This window comes from Chiloscyllium plagiosum, unplaced genomic scaffold, assembly GCF_037043375.1.
Source record: "Chiloscyllium plagiosum isolate Xiang-an unplaced genomic scaffold, Cpla_swu_hap1 HiC_scaffold_26, whole genome shotgun sequence".
NCBI classification, from domain to species: Eukaryota; Metazoa; Chordata; class Chondrichthyes; order Orectolobiformes; family Hemiscylliidae; genus Chiloscyllium; species Chiloscyllium plagiosum.
In genome coordinates, this window is record NW_028270164.1 from 8058392 (window position 1) to 8080451 (window position 22060).

The window sequence follows — 22060 nt, forward strand, 5'->3', positions numbered from 1 at the left end:
CCTCTCCCTATAGCTCAAATCCTCCAAACCCGGCAATATCCTTGTAAATCTTTTCTGAACCCTTTCAAGTTTCACAACATCTTTCTGATAGGAAGACCAGAATTGTATGCAATATTCCAACAGTGGCCTGACCAATGTTCTGTACAGTCGCAACATGACCTTCCAACTCCTAAATTCAATGCTCTGATCAATAATGGAAAGCATACTAAACGCTTTCTTCACTATCCTATCTACCTGCCACTTCACTTTCAAGGAGCCATGAACCTGCACTCTACGGTCTCTTTGTTCAGCAACACTCCCTGGGACCTTATCATTAAGTGTATAAGTCCTTCTAAGATTTGCTTTCCCAAAACGCAGCACCTCACATTTATCTAAATTAAACTCCATCTGCCACTTCTCAGCCAATTGGCCCATCTGATCAAGATTCCATTGTAAGCTGAGGTAATCTTCTTCGCTGTCCACTACACCTCCAATTTTGGTGTCATCTGCAAACTTACTTGATGCAGAGGGTCACATCAGCTGGTGGGAGAACCATGCTGACACTTTGAGCCAAGGTCTCAGGCTTTCACGTGGAATTGAGACCACAAGAGCAGAGGTCCCACACAATGAAGCCAGTTAGAGGCTAGAAGATCTCTCATACCGTTGACCTGGAGGTAACCATAGTTGCTGCCAGAAAGGTTATAGAGGCCCAGGATTATAGAGGATCAAGGTATAAAGCAAGTCATGTGGATAGACAAGGTGTAGGGTGGGTAGAGAAGTAAGTTGGAGTTAGTAATTTCAGGCAGAGTGAGAGAGATGAATCTGGAAGCAAGGGCAGAGGGATGGCTCCCAGCAGCTGAGTTCAAAATTGCTCCCAGTCTTCAGGCTTGCTGCTTTTCCTAGCAACTTTATATGACTCCTCTTTGAATGTAATACCATCCTTTACTTCTTTTTTAACCATGGTTGGGCCACATTTCCTGTGAGCTCCTTTAACTAAAAGGAATGGATAACTGCTATAATGTGTGCATTTGCTCTTTAAGTATTACCATTGTCTGTTCACTACAATGCTTTTTAATAAAGTTACCCAGTCTATTGCAGGCAACTCACTCCTCATTCAATTGTTTAGATTTAGATGCATATTGGGACCTAACTGTTCTTAGCAATACATTACAGAAGGCTAGCATGCCAATGCAGCAAGCTGTTACGAATGCTAATTGTAAGTTAGCCTTTACCACAAGAGGATTTAAGTACAGGAGTATTGAGATCTTCCTTCAGTTGGATTGGTAAGTCCATAACTTGAGTACTATGTGTGGTTTTGGTCCCTTAACTTTGGACGAAATTATTTCCTTAGAGGGAGGGCAATCAAGGTACATTGGACTTGTTTCTGGGATGATGAGACAGTCCTATGAGAAGAGATTGGGGAAAATAAGCCTGTATTCTCCAGAGTTTTTGAAGAATGAGTAGTGATCTCATTGAAACTTAAAAAGACTTAAAGGGATAGATTGACAGATTAAATGCTGGTGTGATGTTTCCTATAGTTGGTGAATCTAGAACCAGGGGAAGACGTTTCATAATGAGGAGAAGTCACTTAGACCTGAGATAAAGAGAAATTGGTTTACTCAGAGGGTTATGAACCTTTGGAATTCTCTACCTTAGAAGGCTGTGAAAATGTGTTTAAGGTAGAGATTGATAGATTTCTGATTACCAGTAGTGTACAGGGTTATGGGGATAATGTGGGTAAAAGTCATTGAAATGTTCAATCATCCATGATTGTATTAAATGGTGGAGCAGGCTTGACAGGCTGAATGGCCTCCTCCTGTTCCTTTGTGTGTGTTTATGTACGAACTGAGCGTGTAGAATTTATACTTGGTACCTTCCAATGTTTCATCTAACCGTTTCCACTGTGACAAAGCTGCTCCTTTGTATTTGTTTTTTTTTTCAGAGAGGTTGTAAAAGACACAGACTCCGAAAATCTAAGTTGAAGGGTTTTAGGGCCAGTTTGATTATAGCTAACAGGCTTTTAAATTAAATTAAAAAAAACACTTATACAATGAAAGGGGAGTGGCCAATTCTCCGAGCTCAGCTTTTCTCTTGTCTGGCTATACAGAGGAACCTCCATTATCCAAAGGACACAGGTGGGGAATATTTCGATCATTTAACCAAATTCCAGATAATTAAACCTGTCCCCCTTAGTCCAAGAACTACCCACCTACGTTCGGGACACCACCCATGCCCTCCACCTCCTCCATGATTTTCGCTTCCCCGGTCCCCAACGCCTTATCTTCATCATGGACCTCCAGTCCCTGTACACCTCCATCCCCCATCACGATGGACTCAAAGCCCTCCGCTTCTTCCTTTCCCGCCGTACCAACCAGTACCCTTCCACTGACACCCTCCTTCGACTGACTGAACTGGCCCTCACCCTGAACAACTTCTCTTTCCAATCCTTCCACTTCCTCCAAACAAAAGGAGTAGCCATGGGCACCCACGTGGGCCCCAGCTATGCCTGCTTCTTCGTAGGGTATGTGGAACAGTCCATCTTCCGCAACTACACTGGCCCCACCCCCCACCTTTTCCTCCGCTACATCGATGACTGTATCGGCGCCGCCTCGTGCTCCCACGAGGAGGTTGAACAGTTCATCCACTTCACCAACACCTTCCACCCTGACCTCAAATTCATATGGACAGTCTCAGATTCCTCCCTCCCCTTCCTCGACCTTTCTATTTCTATCTCAGGCGACCGAATCAGCACGGACATCTACTACAAACCAACCGACTCCCACAGCTACCTGGACTACATCTCCTCCCACCCTGCCCCCTGTAAAAACGCCATCCCATTCTCCCAATTCCTTCATCTCCGCCGCATCTGTTCCCAGGAGGACCAGTTCCAAAAACGTACAACCCAGATGGCCTCCGTCTTCAAGGACCGCAATTTCCCCCCCCCCTCCCGACGTGGTCGACGATGCCCTCCACCGCATCTCTTCCACTTCCCGCTCCTCCGCCCTTGAACCCCGCCCCTCCAACCGCCACCAGGACAGAACCCCACTGGTCCTCACCTACCACCCCACCAATCTCCATGTACAGCGTATCATCCGCCGTCATTTCCGCCACCTCCAAACGGACCCCACCACCAAGGATATATTTCCCTCCCCTCCCCTATCAGCATTCCGTAAAGACCACTCCCTCCGTGACTCCCTCGTCAGATCCACACCCCCCACCAACCCAACCTCCACTCCCGGCACCTTCCCCTGCAACCGCAGGAGGTGCAAGACTTGCGCCCACACCTCCCCCCTCACCTCCCTCCAAGGCCCCAAAGGAAACTTCCATATCAGCCACAAATTCACCTGCACCTCCACACACATCATCTATTGCATCCTCTGCACCCGATGTGGCCTCCTCTATATTGGGGAGACAGGCCGGCTACTTGCGGACCGTTTCAGAGAACACCCCTGGGACACCCAGACCAACCAACCCAACCACCCTGTGGCTCAACATTTCAACTCCCCCTCCCATTCCACCAAGGATATGCAGGTCTTTGGACTCCTCCATCGCCAGACCACAACAACACGACGGTTGGAGGAAGAGCGCCTCATCTTCCACCTAGGAACCCTCCAACCACAAGGGATGAACTCGGATTTCACCAGTTTCCTCATTTCTCCTCCCCCCACCTTGTCTCAGTCAAATCCATTGAACTCAGCACCGCCTTCCTAACCTGCAATCTTCTTCCTGACCTCTCCGCCCCCACCCCAGTCTGACCTATCACCCTCACCTTGACCTCTTTCCACCTATCGCATTTCCGACGCCCCTCCCCCAAGTCCCTCCTCCCTACCTTTTATCTTAGCCTGCTGGACAAACTTTCCTCATTCCTGAAGAAGGGCTTATGCCCGAAACGTCGATTCTCCTGTTCCCTGGATGCTGCCTGACCTGCTGCGCTGTTCCAGCAACACATTTTCAGTGCAGGATAACATAGTTTAACTGAGCATCGGGACCTTGTGATCTTGCCGGATAATCCGATATTTGGATAATCGAATGCCAAAGAATCGAGCTTCCTCTGTATACTGAAAGCTGTCAGGCAGTAGAAAAAGCTGCTGGACCCAACAAAGCAGCTCCAGGCTTGTCCTCTCTCTGTCTGACATCTCTCCTGTAAGATCCTGGGTTTGATTTTCCCTTTTGTGCCAAGGGGTGTTTAGGGGGATCGTTGCAAGTATTTGGAACAACTTCATTAAATTGGTATAATTTGTTGGGTTTTCAGATAGATTAAGTTATTTGGTATCCTGTTCTCTTTTGTTTGTATTTCATTTGGTAATCTTGTAAATAAATTCTGTTTTGTTTAGAACTACATGGTTTGATCAATTACATCCCTCCTGATACATCCACGTTACACCTGCTTAAAACAACTAACAAAGTTAGGGTCTGGGCTACTTTCTTGAAATGTTTTAAGGGGGTCTGGCCTGGTCCATAACACCCCTCAGTGACATTATCCGAAAATACATTTCACATGTATACTGACCTCACTCAGTTCGACATCATGGCCAACTCTCTCAGCTCGTCAACTGTCTCTGATTGGCCATAGTGCTTGCTCAGCATTCAGTTTTGGATGAGCGGAACTTCCCTTCAACAAAGTATTTGGAAGAGCCAAACTAGTCACTGTTACAAACTCTCTTCCCTCATCACAAACTCCATGCTCTTTCCTGGTTACTGATTGGCAAGTTGACAAGTTCAACTCCAATCTAATTAACCCTGAGTTAAATTCTGACCCAATGTCCACTGTATGACCAGAACCACTTAAAAAGATCTTCCAAAAAATTTGGCTGTTTCTGCCCCACCCCAGCCCATTTACAGAGGCAATTCTCTCGAGGCCTTTGGGTTCCCTCCAAATTTAACATTGTCCTGGCCAACTTCCCACTTTACACCCTCTATAAGAGTTAGCTCATCCACAAACTCAGCTGTCCATAGCAGAAGTCATATTGTATCTAGCTCACCCTCTCACCCCAGCGTTCACTGGCATCGGTGTACAGTTAATGTCTCAATCTTAAAATTCTCAGACATGTTTTCAACTTTCTCCATCACTTATATTTGTAATCTCCTCCAACCTTACAATCCTCCAGGATCTCCGCATTCCCCCAATTTTGGCCTCATGTGCATCCTCAGTTTCCAACTCTCCCTCACTTGCAACCATACTTTCAGCTGCCTATGGCATTGGAATCCCCTTTTATGGCAATTTGATAATTTCCCAGCAATCATTGCTGAGACTAATGTTTCCAGATGCATTTACATAACCATTTTTAAATTCTTTCAGCTGCCAAGTGTGATTAGAATTACTGCCTCTAGATTCTTATTCTAACTCGGTCCAGTAGCATAACCAAATGCTCCAGCACATCTCTGAAGAAGAGGCATATTGGACTCAAAACATTAACTCTGTTTCCTTTTCCACAGATGTTGCCAGACCTGCTGAGTTTCTCCACCAATGTCTATGTTTGTTTGCTGTAGCACACCTCTGTGTGTTTAAGTGCACGGGTATATGTGTGCATGGGTGTGGTTGTGGTTGTGGGTGTGGGTGTGTCTGTGTGAGGGGTGTCTGTGTATCAGTCTGTACGTGTGTTTGTCTGTGTTTGCATGTATCTATGTTTTGTGTGTGTGTCTTTCTGTGTCAGTGTTTGGCTGTGTGCATCTGTATGTGTATCTTTGAATGTCAATGTGTGCACCCATGTGTGTGATTAACTTGGAAATGTTTGTCCATAGAGACCTCCTTAGTTTCACAACAGGTCACAGAGTGGAACTAGTTTTACTGAATGTGCTGACTTGAGACTTCTTGAAAAACCAACCGGAACTTTGCAATGAATTTCATGCTCTGCCATAAATAGTTTACAAATAATTAGCATGACTTGCTGAACCAATATGCTGTGATAAAGTTAAAGTCCATTGGCCAAACTTCCCTATTCTGCTGAATGGAGAGGTGAATGTCGAAGGAAAACTGAGAGATGATGATGGAGGGGGAGAATGACAGGGGAGCATTTTAATGAGAGTCAGAATGCGTACAAAGACTATGCCTGTAAGAAATTATCCCGGTTGAAGAGATGATTAAATGCTTTAAATTGACAGCTACCAGCTGCTTTTAAGTGTGCTAGCCATGGCCTCTTTGGGTAACAGTGTCACCTCTGACTCAAATGTTTTTGGGGCTCATGTTCCACTACAGAAACATGAACATACAATCAAGGCTGATCTTCCCTGTGAGAGACTGCTGTGCTGCTAGAAGCACTGTCTTTCAGGTCAAATCCCAGGTGATTTCACAGCAATATATTGAAGAATAGAAACTTGGGCCAATGCTTATCCCTCAACCAAAAGTACTAAAATAAATAATTAATAATATTCCAATAATAATTGGAAAGTCTTTCTGGGAGTTACGTTGATAGTGATGCTGAGGGAGACTATTCTGTCATGACCTGATTCATTATATATATGACTTTCAAAGGATGTGGCTATCATTTGCTAGGCCAATGTTTATGGCCCATCTCCAGAAAGTAGTGGTGAAGCACTTTTCTAAACCACTGCACTCCATGTGCTGCCGATACATCGTAAATGTGTGAGTTTGAGAGTTAGTCTGTGAGAGTTAGTCTGAGAGTGAATTAGTCTGGGAGAGTTAGCCTGAGAGTTAATTGGTCTGAGAGTGAGTTAGTCTGTGAGTTAGTCTGAGGTATAGTCAGTAAGTTTGCAGATGACACCAAAATTGGAGGTCTAGTGGACCGTGAAAAAGGTTACCTCAGATTACAATGGGATCTTGATCAGATGAGCCAATGGGCTGAGGAGTCGCAGATGGAGTAACACATTTAATTTAGATAAATGTGAGGTGCTGCATTTTGGGAAAGCAAATCAGAGCAGGACTTATACACTCACTGGTAAGGTCCTCCAGAGTGTTACTGAACAAACAGGTTCATAGTTCCTTGAAAGTATAGTTGCAGGTAGATAGGATAGTGAATAAGGCATTTGGTATGCTTTTCTTTATTGATCAGAGCATTGAGTATAGGGGTTGGGAGGTCATGTTGCAGCTGTACAGGACATTGGTTAGGCCACTTTTGGTATATTGCATACAATTCTGATCTCCTTCTTGTCAGAAGGGTGTTGTGAAACCTGAAAGGGTTCAGAAAAGATTTACAAGGATGTTGCCAGGTTGGGGGATTTGAGCAAAGGGAGAGGTTGAATAGGCTAGGGCTGTTTTTTCTGGAGCATCAGAGGCTGATGGGTGACCTTATAGAGGTTTATAATATCATGCAGAACATAGATAGGATAAATAGACACAGTCTTTTCCCTGGGGTGGGGGAGTCCAGAACTAGATGGCATAGGTTTAAGTGAGAGGGAAAAGATATAAAAGAGACCTAAGGGGCAACTTTTTCACACAGAGAGTGGTATGTGTATGGAATGAGCTGCCAGAAGAAGTGGTGGAGGCTGGTACAATTACAGCATTTAAAAGGCATCTGGATGGGTATATAAATAGGAAGCATTTGGAGGGATATGGGCTGGGTGCTGGCAGGTGGGACTAGATTGGGTTGGGATATCTGGTCAGCATGGACAGGTTGGACCAAAGGGTCTGTTTCTGTGCTGTATATCCCTTCGACTCTATGACTCTAAAAGCCATTTGGACAAGTTCATGAATAGGAAAGGTTTGGAGGGATATGGACCAGCAGCAGGCAGGTGGGACTAGTTTAGTTTGGGATTATGTTCAGCATGGACTGGTTGGACTGAAGTTTCTGTCTTCATGCTGTATGACTCTGACTCTACAACAATGAGGAATGGATAATAAATGCTCTCTCACCATTTAGTCTAGAGGGCATAGATTCAAGGTGAGAGGGGAGAGATATAAAAGGGACATAAGGGGCAACTTTTTCACGCAGATGGTGGTGCGTGTATGGAATGAGCAGCCAGAGGAAGTGGTGTAAGCTGGTACAAATACAGCATTTAAAAGGCATATGGGTGGGTATATGAACCGGAAGGGTTTAGAGGGATATGGGTTCTAGATTAGAGTGGTGCTGGAAAAGCACAGCAGGTCAGGCAGCATCTGAGGAGCAGGAAAATCGACATTTCGGGCAAAAGTTCTACATAGGAATAGAGGCAGAGTGCCTCCAGATTTTCCTGCTCCTCGGATGCTGCTTGACCTGCTGTGCTTTTCCAGCACCACTCTAATCTAGAATCTGGTTTCCAGCATCTGCAGTCCTTATTTTTACCTTAGAGGGATATGGGCCAAGTGCTGGCAAATGGGACCAGATTAGTTTAGGATATCTGGTCAGCATGGACAATTTGAACCAAAGGGTTTGTTTCCATGTTATACACCTCTATGACTCTATGACTTTATGAGTGAATTAGTCTGTGTGAGTTAGTCTGTGTGAGTTAGTCTGAGAGTCAGTTAGTCTGAGTGAGTGAGTCTGTATGAGAATCTGTATGAAGGTCTGTGTGTGTGTGTGTGCATGTGCGTACACATGCACTCCTGACTGCTTCAGAGGTGTGTAATGGATTCTACAAACAGAGTGATACTATATACACACTTAACTCTCTCTCTCTCACACACACACACGCACACACACACACTCTGTCTCTCTTAAATACAGATACACACTCTCGCACACATATGCGTACATACATACTCAGGCATACATACAGTTGCACTCATGCACATGCACATACTGCCAAATTCTCTCACACTCAACAATGTACGCATCAACACACAACCCTCTGAAAAATGCTTATAATTATGTAATCAGTACTAAAGACAGCCATACAAGGAGCGAGTGGAATATTGCTGATCAGCGGCAAACAAAAACTGTGAATGAGAGTAGTAACATTCAGATTACAACAACACACAGATTAAAAGGGATTAAACAGATGGGCCCAGCAGGTCTGACCTAATGGGAAAGAACAACAAATGGTGTAATGTGGTGTAGAAAATAGAACCAAGTATATAGGTGCCCTTTAACCCAGGAGGAAAACATAAATTATTTAGAAGTGGTGGCCAATTATTCATTGTAGGCTCCAGTCAACATTACATTGTTATCAACAAAGTTAACCAAATATCATGATAGAGCTCAAGGTCAATTGTAAATTAGATCATGTTAGTACCGGATTGGCGCTGTGCCTTAACCTGGTCTACTGGTCCTGAATGACTTTGAGCATTAGATTGAATTTATTTTGCCAGTGATTGTATCCTGTGAGCTTTGGTTCAGCAGCTTCTCCACATCCCCTCACTAAGCAACCCTCCTAATCAACATTCCAAAACAGCCAATAAATCACCAGGGTAATGGAATTGGAAAGCAGAAATGTGATGCTGAACTTGCACTGAATCTTCATTAGAATATACTTAGAGAACAGTGCACTATACAGTGCATTATTCTGACTTCTACACTTGGGGGACAGTGCACTATTTTGATTTCCACACTTGGGGGACAATGCGCTAAGCTGATTTCCATATTTAAAGGACAGTGCACTATTCTGATTTCCACACTTGGGGGACAGTGCACTATTCTGATTTCTACATTTGGAGGACAGTGCTCTATTCTGATTTCTACATTTGGAGGACAGTGCTCTATTCTGATTTCCACACTTGGAGGACAGTGCACTATTCTGATTTCCACACTTGGGGGACAATGCGCTATTCTGATTTCCATATTGGGGGGACAGTGCACTATTCTGATTTCCACACTTGGTGGACAGTGCACTATTCTGATTTCTACATTTGAAGGACAGTGAACTATTCTGATTTCCATATTTGAAGGACAATGCACTATTCTGATTTCCACACTTGGTGGACAGTGCACTATTCTGATTTCTGCATGTGAAGGACAGTGCACTATTCTGATTTCCACACTTGGGGGGCAGTGCACTATTCTGATTTCCACATTTGCAGGACAGTGCACTATTCTGATTTCAACACTTCGAGGACAGTACACTATTCTGACTTCTACACTTGGAGGACAGTACAATATTTTGATTTCCACACTTGGGGGACAGTGCACTATGCTGATTTCTACACTTGGGGGACAGTGCACTATTCTGATTTCCACACTTGGAGGACAGTGCACTATGCTGATTTCCACACTCGGGGGACAGAGCACTATGCTGATTTCCACACTTGGAGGACAGTGCACTATGCTGATTTCCACACTTGGGGGACAGAGTACTATGCTGATTTCCACACTTGGAGGACAGTGCACTATTCTGATTTCCATGCTTGGGGGACAGTGCACTATTCTGGTTCCCATATTTGGAGGACTGTGCGATATTGTGATTTCTACACTTGGAGGACAGTGCACTATGCTGATTTCTACACTTGGGGGACAATGCACTATTCTGATTTCTAGACTTGGAGGCCAGTGCACTATTCTGATTTCCACACTTGGGGGACAATGCGCTATTCTGATTTCCATATTTGGAGACAGTGCAATATTCTGATTTCCACACTTGGAGGATAGTGCACTATTATGATTTCCACACTTGGGGAAAATGCGCTATTCTGATTTCCATATTTGGGGGACAGTGCACTATTCTGATTTCTACATTTGAAGGACAGTGCACTATTCTGATTTCCACACTTGGTGGACAGTGCACTATTCTGATTTCTACATTTGAAGGACAGTGCACTATTCTGATTTCCACACTTGGGGGCAGTGCACTATTCTGATTTCCACATTTGCAGGACAGTGCACTATTCTGATTTCTACACTTGGGGGACAGTGCACTATTCTGATTTCAACACTTCGAGGACAGTGCACTATTCTGATTTCTACACTTGGGGGACAGTGCACTATTCTGATTTCAACACTTCGAGGACAGTACACTATTCTGACTTCTACACTTGGAGGACAATACACTATTTTGTTTTCCACACTTGGGGGACAGTGCACTATGCTGATTTCTACACTTGGGGGACAGTGCACTATTCTGATTTCCACACTTGGAGGACAGTGCACTATGCTGATTTCCACACTCGGGGGACAGAGCACTATGCTGATTTCCACACTTGGAGGACAGTGCACTATGCTGATTTCCACACTTGGGGGACAGAGTACTATGCTGATTTCCACACTTGGAGGACAGTGCACTATTCTGATTTCCATGCTTGGGGGACAGTGCACTATTCTGGTTCCCATATTTGGAGGACTGTGCGATATTGTGATTTCTACACTTGGAGGACAGTGCACTATGCTGATTTCTACACTTGGGGGACAATGCACTATTCTGATTTCTAGACTTGGAGGCCAGTGCACTATTCTGATTTCCACACTTGGGGGACAATGCGCTATTCTGATTTCCATATTTGGAGACAGTGCAATATTCTGATTTCCACACTTGGAGGATAGTGCACTATTATGATTTCCACACTTGGGGAAAATGCGCTATTCTGATTTCCATATTTGGGGGACAGTGCACTATTCTGATTTCTACATTTGAAGGACAGTGCACTATTCTGATTTCCACACTTGGTGGACAGTGCACTATTCTGATTTCTACATTTGAAGGACAGTGCACTATTCTGATTTCCACACTTGGGGGCAGTGCACTATTCTGATTTCCACATTTGCAGGACAGTGCACTATTCTGATTTCTACACTTGGGGGACAGTGCACTATTCTGATTTCAACACTTCGAGGACAGTGCACTATTCTGATTTCTACACTTGGGGGACAGTGCACTATTCTGATTTCAACACTTCGAGGACAGTACACTATTCTGACTTCTACACTTGGAGGACAATACACTATTTTGTTTTCCACACTTGGGGGACAGTGCACTATGCTGATTTCTACACTTGGGGGACAGTGCACTATTCTGATTTCCACACTTGCGGGACAGAGCACTATGCTGATTTCCACACTTGGAGGACAGTGCACTATGGTGATTTCCACACTTGGGGGGCAGTGCACTATTCTGATTTCCACATTTGCAGGACAGTGCACTATTCTGATTTCTACACTTGGGGGACAGTGCACTATTCTGATTTCCATGCTTGGAGGACAGTGCACTATGCTGATTTCCACACTTGGGGGACAGAGCACTATGGTGATTTCCACACTTGGGGGGCAGTGCACTATTCTGATTTCCACATTTGCAGGACAGTGCACTATTCTGATTTCTACACTTGGGGGACAGTGCACTATTCTGATTTCCATGCTTGGGGGACAGTGCACTATTCTGGTTCCCATATTTGGAAGTCTGTGCGATATTGTGATTTCCACACTTGGAGGACAGTACACCATTGTGATTTCTACACTTGGAGGACAGTGCACTATTCTGATTTCTACACTTGAGGGACAGTGCATTATTCTGATTTCCACACGTGGGGGACAGTGCACTATTCTGATTTCCACACTTGGGGACAGTGCACGATTCTGATTCCCACACTTGGGGGACAGTGCACTATTCTGATTTTTACACTTGGGAACAGTGCACTATTGTGATTTCTACACTTGGGGGATAGTGCATTATTCTGATTTCTACATTTGGAGGACACTACACTAGTCTGATTTCCACACTTGGGGGACAGTGCACTACTCTTATTTCCACACTTGGAGGACAGTGCACCATTCTGCTTTCTACACTTGGGGGACATTGCGCTATTCTGTTTTCCACACTTGGGGGACAGTACACTATTTTGATTTCTACATTTGGAGGACAGTACACTATTCTGATTTCCACACTTGGAGGACAGTGCATTATTCTGATTTCCACACTTGGGGGACAGTGCACTATTCTGATTTCTACACTTGGGGGACAGTGCACTATTCTGATTTCTACATTTGGAGGACAGTACACTATTCTGATTTCCACACTTGGGGGACAGTGCACTACTCTGATTTCCACACTTGGGAGACAGTGCACTATTCTGATTTCCACATTTGGGGGACAGTACATTATTTTGATTTCTACATTTGGAAGACAGTACACTATTCTGATTTACACACTTAGGGGACAGTGCACTATTCTGATTTCTACATTTGGGGGACAGTACACTATTCTGATTTCTACACTTGTGGCACAGTGCACTATTCTGATTTCCACATTTGAGGGACAGTGCACTATTCTGATTTCCATATTTGGAGGACTGTGCGATATTGTGATTTCCACACTTGGAGGACAGTACACCATTCCGATTTCTACACTTGGGGGACAGTACACTATTCTGATTTCTACACTTGGGGGACAGTACACTGTTCTGATTTCTACACTTGGGGGACAGTGCACTATTCTGATTTCTAATCTTGGGGACAGTGCACTATTCTGATTTCTACACTTGGGGGACAATTCACCATTCTGATTTCTACAGTTGGAGGACAGTACACTATTCTGATTTCTACACTTGGGGGACAGTGCACTATTCTGATTTCTAATCTTGGGGACAGTGCACTATTCTGATTTCTACACTTGGGGGACATTTCACCATTCTGATTTCTACAGTTGGAGGACAGTACACTATTCTGATTTCCACACTTAGAACATAGAACATAGAAGAATACAGCGCAGTACAGGCCCTTTGGCCCTCGATGTTGCGCCGATCCAAGCCCACCTAACCTATACTAACCCACTATCCTCCATATACCTATCCAATGCCCGCTTAAATGCCCATAAAGAGGGAGAGTCCACCACTGCTACTGGCAGGGCATTCCATGAACTTACGACTCGCTGAGTGAAGAACCTACCCCTAACTTCAGTCCTACATCTACCCCCCCTTAATTTAAAGCTATGCCCCCTTGTAATACCCGACTCCATACACGGGAAAAGGTTCACACTGTCAACCCTATCTAACCCCCTAATCATCTTGTACACCTCAATCAAGTCACCCCTAAACCTTCTTTTCTCTAATGAAAACAGCCCCAAGTGTCTCAGTCTTTCCTCATACGATCTTCCTTCCATACCAGGCAACATCCTGGTAAACCTCCTCTGCACCCGTTCCAGTGCCTCCACATCCTTCCTATAGTATGGCGACCAAAACTGCACACAATATTCCAGATGCGGCCGCACCAGAGTCTTATACAACTGCATTATGACCTCAGGACTCCGGAACTCAATTCCTCTACCAATAAAAGCCAGTACGCCATATGCCTTCCTCACCGCACTATTTACCTGGGTGGCAACTTTCAGGGATCTGTGTACATGGACACCAAGATCCCTCTGCTCATCCACACTACCAAGTATCCGACCATTAGCCCAGTACCCCATCTTTTTGTTATTCTTCCCAAAGTGAATCACCTCACACTTAGCTACATTGAATTCCATTTGCCACCTTTCTGCCCCGCTCTGCAGCTTCTCTATATCCTGCTGTAACCTGCCACATCCTTCCTCACTGTCAACAACTCCTCCGACTTTCGTATCATCCGCAAACTTGCTCACCCAACCTTCTAACCCCTCTTCCAGGTCATTTATAAAAATGACAAACAGCAATGGTCCCAAAACAGATCCTTGCGGAACACCGCTAGTGACGGCACTCCATGAAGAAACTTTGCCATCAACTACTACCCTCTGTCTTCTTCCATCCAGCCAATTCCTAATCCAAACCTCCAACTCACCCTCAATGCCATATCTCCGTATTTTCTGCAGTAGCCTACCATGGGGAACCTTATCAAACGCCTTACTAAAATCCATATATACCACATCTACCGCTTTCCCCTCATCAACCTCCTTCGTCACCTTTTCAAAGAATTCAATAAGGTTTGTGAGGCACGACCTGCCCTTCACAAAACCATGCTGACTATCCTTGATCACATTATTCCTATCCAGATGTGCATAAATCCTATCCCTTACAATTCTCTCTAAGACTTTGCCCACAACAGAAGTGAGACTCACCGGCCTATAGTTACTAGGGTTATCCCTACTCCCCTTTTTGAACAAGGGAACCACATTTGCTATCCTCCAGTCTTCTGGCACTACTCCTGTAGACAAAGAGGACATAAAAATCAAGGCCAATGGCTCTGCAATCTCCTCCCTTGCTTCCCAGAGAATCCTAGGATAAATGCCATCAGGCCCAGGGGACTTATCTATTTTCACTTGGGGGACAGTGCACTATTCTGATTTCCACACTTGGGGGACAGTATACTATTTTGATTTCTACATTTGGAGGACAGTGCACTATTGTGATTTCCATATTTGGGGGACAGTGCATTATTCTGATTTCCACACTTGGGGGACAGTGCACTATTCTGATTTCCACACTTGGGGGACAGTATACTATTTTGATTTCTACATTTGGAGGACAGTACACCATTCTGATTTCCACACTTGGGGGACAGTGCACTATTCTGATTTCTTCATTTGGAGGACAATACACTATTGTGATTTCCATATTTGAAGGCCAGTGCACTATTCTGATTTCCACACTTGGGGGACAGTATACTATTCTGATTTCCACACTTGGAGACAATACACTATTCTGATTTCTACATTTGGGGGACAATACACTATTCTGATTTCCATATTTGAAGGCCAGTGCACTATTCTGATTTCCACACTTGGGGGACAGTGCACTATTCTGATTTCTACATTTGGGGGACAATACACTATTCTGATTTCCATATTTGAAGGCCAGTGCACTATTCTGATTTCCACACTTGGAGGACACTGCACTATTCTGATTTCCACACTTGGAGGACACTGCACTATTCTGATTTCCACACTTGGGGGACAGTGCACTATTCTGATTTCTACATTTGGGGGACAGTGCACTATTCTGATTTCCACACTTGGGGGACAGTGCACTATTCTGATATTTACATTTGGGGGACAGTGCACTATTCTGATTTCTACACTTGGGGGACAGTACACTATTCTGATTTCTAATCTTGGGGACAGTACACTGTTCTGATTTCTACACTTGGGGGACAGTGCACTATTCTGATTTCTAATCTTGGGGACAGTACACTATTCTGATTTCTACACTTGGGGGACAATTCACCATTCTGATTTCTACAGTTGGAGGACAGTGCACTATTCTGATTTCCACACTTGGGGGACAGTGCACTATTCTGATTTCTACATTTGGAGGACAGTACACTATTCTGATTTCTACACTTGTGGCACAGTGCACTATTCTGATTTCCACATTTGAGGGACAGTGCACTATTCTGATTTCCATATTTGGAGGACTGTGCGATATTGTGATTTCCACACTTGGAGGACAGTACACCATTCCGATTTCTACACTTGGGGGACAGTACACTGTTCTGATTTCTACACTTGGGGGACAGTGCACTATTCTGATTTCTAATCTTGGGGACAGTGCACTATTCTGATTTCTACACTTGGGGGACAATTCACCATTCTGATTTCTACAGTTGGAGGACAGTACACTATTCTGATTTCTACACTTGGGGGACAGTGCACTATTCTGATTTCTAATCTTGGGGACAGTGCACTATTCTGATTTCTACACTTGGGGGACAATTCACCATTCTGATTTCTACAGTTGGAGGACAGTACACTATTCTGATTTCCACACTTGGGGGACAGTGCACCATTCTGATTTCCACACTTGGGGGACAGTGCACTATTCTGATTTCTTCATTTGGAGGACAGTGCACTATTGTGATTTCCATATTTGGGGGACAGTGCACTATTCTGATTTCTACACTTGGGGGACAATACACTATTCTGATTTCTACATTTGGGGGACAATACACTATTCTGATTTCCATATTTGAAGGCCAGTGCACTATTCTGACTTCCACACTTGGGGGACAGTGCACTATTCTGATTTCTACATTTGGGGGACAATACACTATTCTGTTTTCCACACTTGGAGGACACTGCACTATTCTGATTTCCACACTTGGGGGACAGTGCACTATTCTGATTTCTACATTTGGGGGACAATACACTTTTCTGGTTTCCATATTTGAAGGCCAGTGCACTATTCTGATTTCCACCCTTGGAGGATAGTACACTATTCTGATTTCCATATTTGAAAGACAGTGCACGATTCTTACTTCCAAAATTTGGTGGACAGTACACTTATTCTGATTTCCACTCTTAGATTATCAACAATGGAATGGATTGAGTGAGTTGCTTACTATGCATTTTATGCAAATTTCTTACAATCTTTAAAGGCACACCAAAACTGACTATCTTTCTATGTCGCTTTCGTCCTTTCACATTGACCCCACTAACCTCTGCCCTATGTTGCTCAGTGTCCCTGGTCAACCAAGCATTTTCTTGTACAGAGAAACTGTCTGAACACACACTGGATGAGGCCCAGTTTTTAGGCCCTAATCATAAAACGTTAACAACAAATGGAGGTCATTCTTCCCATGCTGTTCATGTTGGCTGTCTGCCAATGCAACTTTGTTCATCCCATTCTTCTGCCTTTGTTTGCTAGTCCTACAGTTTCTTTTTTAATCAATTACCTGAAAACCTTTCGAAAGCAATGATTGAATCCACTTTCATCAAACTCTCAGGAAGTGTATTCCAGATTTTAATACAAGGAAAGTGTTTCCTCAGGTCTCCTGTGGTTCTATTCACCTTATATTAGTGTTCTCTAGTTCTACACCCCGTCACCAATAGCAGGTTTCTTCTATTGATTGCCTTCATGATTTTCAAATCTTCCCTCACCCTCACAAAATTACCCAGATTCTCCAATCCCTCTTTATACCTGAAGTCCTGAAAATATTCTTGTAGTTCGTTTCTGCCTTCTTTCTAATTTTTAAAGTTTTTATTTTATTTATTTCTGGGATGTAGGCATCACCGACAAGACCGGCATTTATTGCCCATCCATAATTGCTCAGAGGGCAGCTTAGAGTGAACCACATTGCAGTGGGTCTTGGGTCATATGTCAGACAGACCAGGTAAGGATGGCAGATTTTCTTCCCTACAGGATATTAGTAAACCAGATGAATTTTTCCCCAATAATTGGCATGATTCATGGTCATCATTAGATTCTTAATTCCAGATTTTTATTGAATTCAAATTCCACCATCTGCAGTGACAGGATTTGAACCTGGGTCATCAGACCACCTGGGTCTCTGGATTAATAGTCCAGTGATAATTCCACTTGACCATTGCCTCCCCCAATTCAATTCCTTTCGAAAGTGTGGTGTCCGGAACTAGAAAAAGTATTTCCAGTTGAGTCTGAACCAGTTAAAAGTTCCTTATAACCATTTTGTTTTTATGTTTCTATTTATAAAGCCTAGGACTCTGTATGCTTTATTAATCACTCTCTACACAGTCTCTGTCACTTACAGTAATGTGTGTATATATCCCAAGTGCTGTCTGCTCCTGCATCGCCTTTTAGTATTATACCATTCATTTTATGTTGCGTTTCCAGGCTTGTCCTTCCAAAATAAATCACTTCACAGCATTAAATTTCACTGGGTTCCATGTTTGTCCATTTCACGGAATAATATAATCCCGACAGTGTGGAAGTAGGCCATTTCACCCACTGAGCCCTCACCAACCCTCTGAAGAGTATCCCAGTCAGACCCATCCCCCTACCTTATCCCTGTAACCCTGTATTTTCCATGGTTAATCCATCTAGTCTGCACATCTTTGCACTACGGGAGGAAGCTGGAGCACCTGGAAGAAACCCACACAGAGACAGGGAGAATGTGCAAACTCCACTCAGTTCGTTGAAGGTGGATTCAATCCAGGTCACTGGCGCCATGAAGCAGCAGTGCTAACCACTGAGCCACTGTGCCATGCCAACTTGCCAATGTCATCAGCTCCTTTTTTAAAAAAATGTATTCACCCGATGTGGGTGTTGCTGGCTTGGTCATCCTTAATTGCCCAGACAGTAGGTAAGAGTCAACCACATTGCTCTGGATCTGTAGTCTAATATAGCCAGACCAGGTAAGGATGACAGTTTTCTTCCCTGAAGGGCACAAGTGAACCAATTGGGTTTTTACAACCAACCAACAGCGTATAAGGGATTAGTTTATTCAGATGGCTGGATAAAGCAAGGTGACACCTAATGGTTGTGACACCAATATCAGTTTCCTTGCAGAGAAGAAGGCCGAGAGGAAATTTAATAGAAGTTTTCGACATCATGAGAAGGCTGTACAAGATAGGTAGGGAGAAGTTGTTCATGCTTGTGAAAGAAAAGCGACCAAGAGGACATAGATCTAAAGTGCAAACAAAACAAGAATGGTGTGAGAAAGAAAACTTTAACACAGTTTGCGTGTGGAATACAATACCTGGAAATGTGTTGGAGACAGGTCTAATTGAGGCATTCAAGGGAGTATTGGATGATAGAAATGACACACAGCGATATGGTGAAAAGTTGGGCGGTTGAATTTGGGTAGTTTAACCAATACAGGAATGAAGGGCTGAATAGCCTCCTTCTGCACTGTAACAATTCTATGATTCCATGGGTAAAAGGTTATTAGAGGTAAGCAGATCAACAATTTGCAATCAGATCAGCTGTAATCATATTAAATGCTGGAGTAGGCTCAAGTGGCCAGATGATCTACTCCTGCTTCTGCCTATGTTCACATCATGTATAAGAATCTATGAAGTTGCTGCAAGCAAATAGGTGAGATCTGCAGGTAAACAGCACTGGAGGTGTTGTTTCTACTGATCTATCCTTTCTATAATGATGTGTACACAGACTGTTCCTCTAAATATTAACACTCAGATCTTCTGAAAACAGTAACACATTCTGATGAATCCTCTGCTTCAGAACTTCCTGCATAAATATTGACACAAATGCCAGGAATCCCTTGAAAGTGTCAATATGATTATGCATACTTTCTGATCAACCTGTTCAGAGATATTATTACACACCTTTGGAGTAGATGGAGCTTGAACCCAGACTTCCTGGATTAGAGGACGGACATTACCACTACACCACAAAGGCACCCCCCTGCCACTGATTTCCTTTTTGATTAAAAAGATTCCATTAATACAACGTAAATGTAGGGCAAGTAAAGGGGAGATTTTAAGTTACATCTTCAAGGAGAGAACCGAATGGGGAGGGAAAGGTTTAAGGAGAAAATTCCAGAGCAGAGGCCCTAAGGCAGAATGGGAGCAGCACTGAAATACAGAAGCAAACAACCTAAATATACCTAAAGTCTCATGACAACACACCAAAAAAGCCCTCAGGATGGGTCAGTCGTCTCACCAATGGTCAAGCCCAGACTGGATAACCAGACTGAGCTAGATATTCAGTCTGCAACTGTGATCTCAGTGCAAATTAAAATCTCACCACTGGGAAACTAAGTATAAATAAATAAATAGGGAAGGGGAAATACACGTTAACAATGCCCATAAAATTCATAGATTATTGTAGATTTACTAATGGTTTAGAGAAGTAAATCTGCTGTCTTTCAGTTAGATGCAAAAACATTTCTGAATATTCTTCTTAGCAATTGTGAGGAGGAATTCCATTTGTATTCCTGAAGGGCTGGAATGACGCCTTAATCCTTTAACCAACTGTCTAAACACTAACTGGGAACAATATGTACTGTGTACCACAAGCAGTAATGAATGCAAACAACTCACCAGTTTTTTACCCAAACAGCTATTTAATAATCCACCAATTCTAGTAAGCACTCGTAAATTGATTCCTGTTGTATGCAATGGCTCTGGATTGGTGTAAGAATTGTGAATAATCACACTTACATATTTTAGTACTGGGTAGTCTGTAGGATGACAAAGTGAGGGTAGGTTAGGACTGACAATCGCAATGGGTCCCAGTGCAACAAATGCAGCAGGAGAGCTGATTGCGAACTTGTTTTGCCATTGGACTGTGGTCAACTGCTCATTGCTCACATGGGGGTATATGAGAATAATTAGCATTTTTATTGGGCTATTTTGATTTATTCACAGGATGTGGGCGTCGCTGGTAAGGCATCCCTACATACTCCCTTTGACCCCTTCAGCCCTAAGAACTATACCTAACTCTTTCTTGAAAATATTTAATGTTTTGGCCACAACTGCTTTCTGTGGCTGTGAATTCCTTAGATATCCCCCTCTGGGTGATGGCATTTTTCTTCCTGAATAGCTTAAATGTTCTGTCTAATTCTACGATTCCTTTGATTCTGTGATTCTGGGCTCGTTTCTCCAGACAGGAAAAGATTGTGGGTGACCTGATAGAGGTTTGTAACTAATTCCCAATCCATCTAGTCTCCAGTATTCTCCCACCAATGAGTTGGAGGCCCGCAGTATAGGAAATATGAAACGCTATAATAGCGGGTCTAGCTTTATCAGGCACTCAGTGCCAGACCAGAGGAGCCACCTGAGGAGCAGGGAATGTCAGTTAAAAACCAACGTGTTGCCCTTCAAGCTTAGCCCCTCCTCATTCCTGCCAATACTCACTTGTGCCCTGAGTCCCTCAATGATCCCAGAACTCCAGTGGGTGCTTTATCAGCACCAGCCAGTGCCTCCATGGTGCTGCTGCTGAGCAATGCACAGATCCCAGCCCCTGATTGGTCAGCAGCTCTTGCAGAGAGTGATTCCATTTCAAAAACAGAAATTGCTGGTGAAACTCAGCAGGTCTGGCAGCATCTGTGGAGGAAAGTAAAGTCAACATTCTGGAGAAGGATTACTGGACTTGAAATGTTAACTCTGTTTCTCTCTCCACAGATGCTGCCAGACCTGCTGAGCTTCTCCAGCAATTTCTGTTTTTGGTTCAGATTTCCAGCATCCGCAGTTCTTTGTGTTTTTTTTTGTTGAGGTTTTCCATTTATTGGGATCCCTGATGAGTTCTTGCTGGATCTCCAGCTAATGGCCATAACCCCTGTCACCCACAATACATTCTGCTCATTATTCTATTTGCAGGACAGATGTAGGGATTCGTGATCAGCATTAATAACTCTGATAAAGAGTTCAGAAGAAATTTCTTGACTTATAAATGGTGATTTGAATATGAACTTCACTACAGCAGAGGGATTGAGGTGAATATTTTGCTTAATTCACTCATGGGATGTGGATGTGTATGGGTGGGTCAACAGTTATTGCCAGTTCCCCTTGAGAAAGTGGTTGAGAGCTACCAATAAGTACTTGAGAAAGAAAGGAATAGAAAGATGTCTTGGTACGGTTGGAGGAAGAGTAGTTGAGCATAATATCAACATGAGACCAGTGTCATGATTGGAACCAGGTGGATCTCATTGACTAT

The 22060-nt window shown here is 43.7% G+C and overlaps 1 pseudogene; it reads right to left on the reverse strand.

Annotated features, from left to right (window-relative positions):
• Positions 1-1567: 1567 nt before the first annotated feature.
• Positions 1568-21404, reverse strand: LOC148145074 (uncharacterized; annotated as a pseudogene).
• Positions 21405-22060: the final 656 nt, after the last annotated feature.